Consider the following 10,300-nt stretch of genomic DNA (forward strand, 5'->3'; position numbering starts at 1 on the left):
CCGTTTCTGCCTGTTGTAACCCCGAATTGTTACAGTCTAGGGGCCAGCCATGCTGTCACCGTCACAAATTGATTTAACCATCAATTGCAGTGGTCATTAAAGCTGCTAGAAGTCCCAGCCAAGCTGATGAATTGCAGCTGAATGTGAAATGAGCCTCCAAGCCCGTTTCCCACCATCTCATATCAAAGCCTATTGTGTCCCTCCAAAGTAAAGGGTCGGAGGTTCAGCCTGGAGTTCAACAATGGGCTCAGTCAGAAGATAGAGCCCCCTTCGCCCTGGTATTCCCAATTACAGTTTTCGTTCCATACCTTATTGTGTAGTATTTGCATCCAACTAATACGTGGAATTATTGACATACCCCAGTGTCAATGGAGCTTTTGAAAAGTTTATCCCCCAAATATATGGAATCCCAAGCATCTGGTGGCTCCCCAGTAATGACAATGAAACGATTCCCTGGTTTTCTTCCTCCGGCAGTGTAGTCGACTGATCTGAGCTGAAAGGCTATCTTTACTCAGCAGAGATTAGCTGCTTCCAGGCCTCACACAAAAAAAACCCCTGGGTCTGCTTCTGGAAGTCCCTTTCCTTCAGATGTATTGTTCCCTGGACCCGTCTTGTTACTCATTTTTATGTGGAACTTAAATCTGCTAGTCTTTTGCTTAGTGGCTGTAAGTAACAGGGGAAAAAAAAAAAAAAGAATAATGAAAAAAATCGAATGTACACATCTTTTCTTTTTTATCCTTTTTCTCTTTTCTTTTCTTTTCTTTTCTTTTCTTTTCTTTTCTTTTCTTTTCTTTTCTTTTCTTTTTTTTCTTTTCTTTTTTCTTTTCTTTTTTCTTCTTTTCTTTTTTCTTTTCTTTTCTCTTCTTTTCTTTTTTCTTTTTTTTTTTTATTCCCCTGCTGCGTCTTGCATTTTTGGTTTGTTATTGAGCCACACACAGTAGGCACTACTAGATGAAATCATATCTGATCCGTTTGGGGAGATGGTGTTTGCATGCTGGGCAGACAAAAGCTAGTTTTGCCTGGAGCCTCTGTTCTGTCAAAGGGTGCTTTCTCTGTGGGCAAGGGACTCCGTGGCACAGGTGACAAGAGGAGTGTGAAAAGAGATGCCGTGGCTGTGCTTGTGAACGTGCAAAGTCCAGGAGGGCTCCTGACATGCGCACAGATGGGAAAAAGATGTGGGAGGGAAGGGGGAAGATTCAGTAAAGAGGTCACAGGTCCAGACTACTCCAATGTATTAATAATGAGTCAGTAGACAGTTCTAGGCCTGTATTTCCCTAGGCTGTATTCATCATAGACTGGATGTCTCCACTAAGTCTATGTGGAGATGCTGTTAGCAGAGAGCTAACCCACTGCTGGCCTGTGTTCCTCAGTGGCTTCCAGGGAGATCATCAGATGCCCCCGGTCTTGAACTCTTTGCTGTCCAAAGACAGAATGGACCAATGGATAAGTAAAAACATACACTTTTGATTTAATAGATCCTTTAATTCTGATTGTGTCACAGAAGAGCAGCACTTTTGTTGAACTCTTGGATCTTTCTTACCTCTGGACTTTTCCACTCCATGTAGCAGTAAACTTTCCTTAATGGAAAGTAATATCATGGATGATTTAATTTTTTTTCACATTACGTGTTCCAAGTGAAGCATCTGAAAAGTCCATCAGTGTATACTAGCACCAGGTTGTCTCCACAGAAAGCTGGACTGAATGATTAAGAGATTAAAAAACACAGCGATATTCTGTTTGTCCAATTAATGGCCCCAGGTAGTAATTTTATGTCTCCATGAGACATGAATCTGAGAATCTGTGATCTAAAAAAAAATATTACCACTCTCCACTGTGACACTTAAGAATTTTCACCTTTTTTTTTCTTTAAAAACCAGAAAACCAGCCCCAAATAGACAATAACATGGCGTAGGAGTTTCCTCTGAATTGGAGACATCCAGGTTAAAAATCTCTCAATTTTCTTCACAGCACAGACAAGTATGCTACCCATTTGATGATGTGAAACTATTCAATAGTAATTTCTAGTTTTTTTCTCTCAATTTCTTTCCTGAGTAAGTAGTTATTCATTGGGCCAGAGGCACAAACTTGAGACTCTCACAAACTTCCCTTCTGCTCTAATTCCTAAGCAAGAAAGCAAGGCACTATTTTGGCCAAATGAGTAAAGGGGTAGTCTCAGCCTGCCTGTGCAGCCTGAGTGCCAGTATTCAGAGAGAGGATGACAGAAAGTGAAAAGTGCATCTGACGTCTCGTAGTCATGCTGTTCTCTATGCATATGGAAAGTGTTGAAATGCTGCAATGTGAAACCTAAATAATAAATGGAACAGAATACAGATTACTGTCCAAACTTCAGTAACATCGAAAGGTGCAAGTGAAACAGCTCACAAGTACAGATATTTATTTACTTTTGAGACAAATTTGTACTCTGAGACCTTCCTTGCTTCTCTGCTTAGCTATTGCAAATATCGTTCTGATTTCCACTAAGTAGTAATCAGTGGTATTGGAGCTCTGCTCACACAATGTTCTCTGTTTATAAAAGCCCGGAAATGGGATGGCCAGGGTTCACATAAACAACCATAGCCCATTATCATTGTCCAGTTCCAAGGGAGCAAGGCTGCACTGAGATGAAACTATAACAGGAAAAATGTTCCCTTCAGCTCAACTGTCAAAATTACCTCTGTGTGAACTCCTGCACAAATCATAACTGAGAACAACACAAATTCTCAAGACTCAGACCAGCTTGCTTTCTCTGGACCTGAAAGGCTGTCTGCTGCATGATTACCTGAGGGATCCTGGCACTGTACCATTTATAGTAGTTCTTGGAAAAGGGGTTGTTTCCTTGTGAGCTGTGGAGACAGCGGAGACAGTGGAGATCTTCCACTCTGGTGAAGAGTAAAGATGTTTATATTACAAACTTGCCTTCCACTGAAAAAATCAACCTTGTCCTAGCAAAATTTATATTAATAAATACATACCTCTAGATTTTGGTAACATTGGATTCACTGATAGATGAAGGTAGCTTTGTCCTATAGGACTGGGTCCTCCAAGTCCACTGAGAACAAAGATTTTTTTGCAAAATTCATCTACTGCAGGAAAGAGACTTAGCTGGGCACAGAAAGCATTTTCTTTCTAAGAGCATTGGACTGGAAGAAATTATTTTTCTTACAAGTTAATGTCCTAGGGCCTCTAAGCCACCCCCTCATAGCATCAACCTGCTTTCTCACGATGCCTGTGATGGGTACTATGATGGGTGCATCAGGAGCCAGAATGAGTGTAGGCAGCCACCTATGCACACCCTACTTGTACATCTAATATGAACAGCAGTCTTACGTTCACGTGGTGGCAGCCCTCACTCACCTGAGCTGTCCTGTCTGCTGGCTAGTAACTTTCACACCACTTCAAGAGCCCTGCAGACTTCTCCCCTTCTCCACCACCTGTGTGATGGAGTTAAAATGGGCACAAACTGAAGTGCTGGACATTCTGTCTGAAGATGAGGAATGGCTTTTTCACTGTAAAAGTGACAGAGCACTGGCACAGGTTGACCAGAGAAGTGATGGAGTCTCCATCCTTAGAGATATTCAAAAGCCAACTGTACGTAGTCCTGGGAAATCATCTCTGGGTGGCCCTGCTTGAGCATGGGGGCTTGGACCAGATGACCTCCACAGGTTCCTTCTCTGGAGACTGTTCTGTGATTTCGTAAAAGTTTCAAAAGTTATTAGCAGGATAGACTGACAGGCAGACACACAATTCTTCTCAACAACTCCATGACTTGTTTTTGTATGGCAAGCGGGGTGAAAACTTAGAAGTCTTTTGCAGAAGAGTTGTCAGGATGCAAAAGGTAGTTTCATAAATACTGAAATATAGAGATATTGAAATTATTTTTGCAAGGAAAGGTATTTTCAGTAGTGTTTTTTTTTAGCTGTATGACACTGAAAATAAGCTAATTTTTCCTCAACGTGGACAATTACTCTGTAAGTGCAACTGAAATTAATGCCCACATACATTATTAACTCAATATGATTAATTTATTAACTTTTGTAGGAAACCTTTTCAGAACTATACTCACTGTGCACTCTAGAGTTCATGGTTAATTGTACAAAGTAATATACTTGTCATTTGTGTTTTTGTGATCAACAAATCTAAATAAGAGATTAGTAACAGCAACAATGCCACATTAATGAACAGGCATTTTATATAGAAATCTATTTTACATATGCAGTGTTGAGAGAATAAAGACTTTTATGTCACTTTACAGAAATTTTATTTTTCATTTTTTCAGACTTAGAGCATTGAAAAGAAAAAGCACTGTAAAGATATCCTTGAGCTGGCTGCATCTGGAATGTCACAAGAAATCTAGATCCCTAATACATTTTTTAATTTTAAGATGGTAAAATAAGAACTGAAAGCCTTTGACATTAACTCTAGGCGAAACCAATCATTGAAGTATTCACTAAGTATGGAATAAGTGGCAATTGCAATGGCAGATTTTCCCTGTCTTCTGTGCCTTTCTGAGCATGACAATCATTTGGTGATACCTGAAACATTTACAAGAAAATTTCTGGATTTTTTGTTTTCATCTGATCCTGAGATCAGCTCAGTTGGTCAGACCATGGTGTTAATACCACCAAGGTCATGGGTTGCTCCATTTATGGGCCATTCACTTAAGAGTTGGACTAAATGATCCTTGTTGTGTCCCTTCAAACTCAGAATATTCTGTGATTTTGTGTATTGTTAGGTTTTCTCCTGAAACTTGGAGACAGTTCATTAACTTTCAACACCTACTTACAATGAAAACGTGACAATGGGTGTTGCAAAGCTGTTGCAGAAAATGTTTGTGCTTCACAAAACCATGGGCTTTGGTTTGGTTGCTTACCTAGAACATGGATGTTCTCTGTGAATTCCCTGAACCTTACTGATCTGCAGGACTTTGTTGGATGTGTCTAAACAAGCCACTAACACCCTTTTTGTTCTCTTACTTGTTAAGTGTTTGTGGCTGTAGAAGCGCCTAACATCTCTGATAAACAGAAGATGAACCCAAGCCAGCCTGGTTCAGTGCCCTGTGCTTCTCTAAGATCCTGAAACATGCACATCCTTATCATCCTGTCCAGGAGGCAAAGACCCCTGCCAACTCTGACAAAATATAAGCAACATATGTGGCTCTAGTTTATGAGCCTGGGCTAATGCATCACTTTTAGATGTGAAGCCACCACTATGTTTCAGTGTCTATCTTTTTTGATTATATTTGTCTATGATTCCTTTTTTCATATAGTTCTGCTATGGCAAAGCTGTTTGGTAACATATTTTTATGTGCAACACTGGGACTTATGTGTTTTTAATTTCTTTTTTTTTTCCCCCCGCTATTTGTAGCTGTACAAGCAGAATAAGAATTACTTCTCTCAGAAGAGGAAATTATTATTTCAGTTTGGAATCCAGGAATAATTGAAACAAAGTTGTCAAACCACTGTAAGCAGCACATAAATAAAAGTCAAGGTCGGTATAGCTGTGGCTGTCCACTTGCTATTAAGAAAAAGGCATATTTCTGGGGGTGACGCAGCAGGACCTGAAAAGCTCTGCTGCTTCTGTACATGCTCAAGGTAAAAGACTTAATAAGTTTGGGTTGTTTCCCAATAGAGATTGCAAAAGGCATTCATGGTTGAATTCATGAAAGGAAAAAATACACTTATTTCTGTTATTTCCTTTCAAAATATCCAAATGATTCGTTGCTCTTTCAATCGTTCTTTCAGGATTTCTTTTCTAGGTACACAGTCAAATTCAGCATCCTGCTTTCTTTGAGGTGAATTCCCAAAGGAAGAGTGAAGGACACTTCCCAGGCCACCGCAACACAGAGGGCTGGCACTCAATCCTAATGCCAAACATGCACTCAGAGACATGCTTTGACTTCCATTTCTGCTGTGTTTCATGTGATTCCCAGGTAGCCATGGAGAGGTTTTTCCAAACTTATGGTCTTGTTATGGGTGCAAGCCAAAGTGTACAAAAGGCTGTACAGATACTCCCACTGATATTCATGGTCCTGTTCCATCTGCTGCACCTGAGGAGCCATCCGTGCTCACCACTTCTGCATTTCCAGGAAATGATGAAGTAATTTACCATTTATATTAAAATTCATCAAATGTAAGGGAAATAATGTATCTAGGTTGCCAAAAATATATTATGCAGTTGGCTGTAAAAGTAGGTGTCAGGCACAGCGAATGGGATTACTGTATTCCAGTTTTGCTGTGGTGCCATTTCCCCCTGCCTCTTCAAGGAAAGTAGCATTAAGCTTTAATAAAATGATATGATCTCTAATTAAAATATCAGACCCAATTGGCTCCTGAATATATTACTTGCCCAGGGATAGGTTCAGTGATGCGTTGACTGACATCATTCTGCATTTTGAATGTAGAAGGATTATTTTCTACTTCAGAAGCCTGATTTTCAATAAGACTTCAACTCCTAAGTCACTTGGATATTTCTGAAAAAGTCATACCCCCTCTTTCTTTTGGAAAGGAAAACACTGTTTTCTAAGAATACAGTTGATTAAAAGGCATGGCAATGGAAACAAATAAATACAACTTAATACAGATTTAGACTAAATAGAAGTGTGGGGATTGAGTTTCTCTCTGGAAGAGAACCCTGCTGGCATCAGTCAGCTTAGAGCAGGAGTGAATCTATCCCTCAGTTTCTGGTTAACTTACAAAAGCAGGAGAGACTTGTGGAAACACACAAGGGAAACTCTCATAAAGGCCATTGTAGACTACTAATGAGATAAATGTCCCCGATGTCTCCTGATAGCCCATTGGAGAAAATAAAATTTCTCCAGAGGGTGATTCACAGTGAGTGTAGTAGAATCTGGTGCTTTCTCTGGAGAATCCTCTTTCTTCCCAGGGACTGTAGGAATTATTCCACTAGCCCCAAAGTTGCTTTTGGAAATGCCCGCTAAAAAACACAGGCAAGGAACTGATAGAAAATCAATCAAAACCAACAGTTTCAAATATTAGTTCTGAAGGGAAATCAAACCATGGCACACTTTGCTGAGCCATGGTGCCACACCCAAGGCAGGCTCAGAGGGTAGGCAGAGCTCTATCTCCTCCTTAGCTGGTCTCGCTCAGAGAGTAGACATTTTCCTTGTGGAAATCCCAGTGTTTTCCACTTGCTAAATCTCCAGTTAAAATTTCCAAAATAGCAGACTCCCTGCTGTAGCTAATTCTTACAGTTTCCAGGCTTGTAGTAGTGAAGCTGGGTAGTCTCTAGTCCCACAGTGGCTGCTACTCTCACTTCTCCATAACTATCTCCACTTCTGACAAGCTGTTGCCTCCCTTTGAGCATCTGCTCTGCGTTTGTCTGCTCAGAAGGTTCTTCTGTATTATTTTGGTCTTCAGTAGCAATTGGCCCCTTGGTGAAATGACTAGCATAAATTACATAATCAGGGTTTCCTGGAAATTTGCAGGACTCCATGGTTGATCCCCTTCCATCTGTTTTCCAGAGTTCTACCAGGCTTAGAAAACAAGTCATGAGAATATAACAGTGTGGTAACTACCACCAAGGGCCCCTTGCATCTTCTGCTCCATCTTAGCAAGAGGTTAAATTATGCAATACTTTGCTGTATTTTTCCATTTTACTCTATGACATCAGTATTCTTGCCATCATAAAAGCAAATCAAAACCGAGTTTTTCTCTCTTCTCATTAAGACATGCACTACATATTTAAGATTGCCTCTTGAGAAAATTTTATGGACAAATATTACAGAACATAGAGCAGATGTTTATGATCTCTAATTCCAAGGAAGTTCCAGCCTGGAAACTTAATTGAGGCACATTTACACTGGTTTCAGGGGAGCTTTGCCCAGATGAGTGTTTCCAGTTCCAATCCATATTTGTTTCTGAACTCTTTAACATTTACATTAAGTACAGATGGACTCAAACAGAATCCAAATCTAAATTAAATCAAAGTTTCGATTACCTGTCTCCAAATGCTCAAGCTTTTCTTGCATCTAAAAAGTAATAGTAGATGATGAGGTGAATGTGTTTCAGAAATGCTCAGAGCTGTCTGCAGTTTTACTAGATGTTTCAGGGGCTCATTGCTTTTTGTAAGGGTGACATTCCTATAATCCCTCTTGCCTAAATGGGGGTACACAGTAAAAGTTTCTCTCTTTGTTGCCCAGAAAGAGAAACCTAAACCCAGAAATTCCTACATTCTGTTTATACATATGGTCACTAGAGGAGAAGAAGAACAGCCTGTTTCAGACACACTCAGAGTTAAAATACTTCTCTGACAAATCTTGTTTGTTAAGGGGCAGATGGTTACAGTACAAAAGGATGTGGCTTAGATTTTCCTTACCAATATAAGCATTTTTCCATTTACATGTAGAAGCTTTATAGGGTCTTGCCTGCTTGAAAATATAACAGTACATTTATCTAACAGAAAGGAGGGTTTTTTTTGTACAAACTATACTGTGGAATGATCTTGGCATCAAATGACATTAGAGACTGAAACGAGACAGAAATAACAAAAACAGAAGCAACAGTTTGTTTTCCTTTTCCAGAAACCCTCCACTGGCAGCTCCAAATCAGAGCTTTAAAAAAAAGTCTTATGTAAAAGTAATAACAACGTCAAGATTTTGATTTCTGTAATTTGATCCATTTTACAGAATTATTTTCTTTTTCCTCATTAGAATGTAAATATTACTCCTGGAGATTTGTTTACACAAGCCTATTTTAGAATGTATTTTACAACTAGTGGTGTCAAATCTGTTCTCTGTTGGTGGGAGTTACAAAAGACTATGATCTATGGATAGTTAATTCCATTTTTTCAACTGGTTCAGTAGGAATGTGACACTCATGAGTGGCCTACCTCCAACCACACAGGCATCTGTAGATGTCTTTAAAAGCAGTGAACAATGCATCAGTGCTGGAATAAGATGGCAGAAAATCCATGGATGGATACAGCTTACAGAGTGCAGTTAATCATATAGATGAAGAAACCTCCATAGCTTCCACTGCTTTTACTATATGCTCTACTTTTGCTAAGCAGGTTACACTAGTGCTCTGAAATTCAATTTCTGTTGATAAGTTCCCAAAATGCCCATGATAAATCCAGTACATCTCTTTAAATTTTTTTTCTGGGGAATATGTTATTGGCATGAGAAGAGCCATGCCAGGTCACAGCTGAAGTTCATCAAGCTCATTACCCTGTGTTAACAGCTGTCAATGAATTACTTAGGGAGCAAATGTAAAAAATGAGGAACTCATAAGCCATATAAGCTGTTGCTCCTGGAAGCAGACTAGTGGAGAAGGAAGCTGACTACAAAGGGAATGATGGTGAGGGAAGAGAGTTATCACCCTTTAATTCAGGAGAGAATTCCTTAGGGGGGTTTTGGGAATAATGAAAGAGAGAGTAAGAGATGAAGGGACCCCCTAACCCTGCATAGCTGTGACACCTATAATTTCCTGCAATGTCCCAACCTCAGCTGACACCCTTCATGAAACAGAACTCCTCAAGCTTTCCATCCATCTCAGTCTTTCTTTACTTTCTGAAACTTCCCATCTCCAAAACTCATGCTGTTTCTCCCATTCCTTACTTCTTCCTTCACCAATGTATCTTTGATCACTCTGATGTCATCACAAAATCCAGCTTTTTGCCCCAGGGATGCAGATAAGTAAGTTTATTTGCTTGTTTTCTTTTTTTGTTTTCTTTTTTCCCCCTGGCCTTCAGGACAAGAAAATATAATGCATATGCCATTGGTAAAATATGAGCTGATTTTGAGAATGAGGATGTTTGCAGCAAACCTTCCTCTGATTACCTTTCCCTGCTAATGTTTTTTCAGTGGAATCTCAAGTGCTTAAAATGGAACAGGCTGGAAGGTGAAGAAAGGGGAATAGAAGTTGCCTTTTCCAATCAAACTTCTGCTGTAATTTCCATTCATTTTCTGAGCAAAAAGCTGAGATCATGACAGACACAGGATAGTATTTTCCAGCTATGATTTGGCTTGTTTACATCAGCTGAAGTAGGATTTCAAACCATTTCACATCAGTGTAGTAGAGAAGATTTCTTTCCTTCCTTCTAGAATGAACAGTAAAATCTAGGAGAATTTCTGGAATAATAATGGGTAAGAAGTGATTGAGGCCTAAAACTGTAATTTTACTGATTTAATAGTAAAAAAATTGATTTGATGCAATTTCATAAACTTGATTGTTGCAGCGGGGATTACTGCAACAAGTATATTTCAAACCAGGAGTCCTGTGGAAACGAAGTATATATGGACAGATTCGTGGTAGATGTTTCAGAGATGTTTATTTCTCCAGCC

The sequence above is a fragment of the Corvus brachyrhynchos genome, unplaced genomic scaffold (assembly GCF_000691975.1).
Source record: "Corvus brachyrhynchos isolate BGI_N302 unplaced genomic scaffold, ASM69197v1 scaffold14, whole genome shotgun sequence".
NCBI classification, from domain to species: Eukaryota; Metazoa; Chordata; class Aves; order Passeriformes; family Corvidae; genus Corvus; species Corvus brachyrhynchos.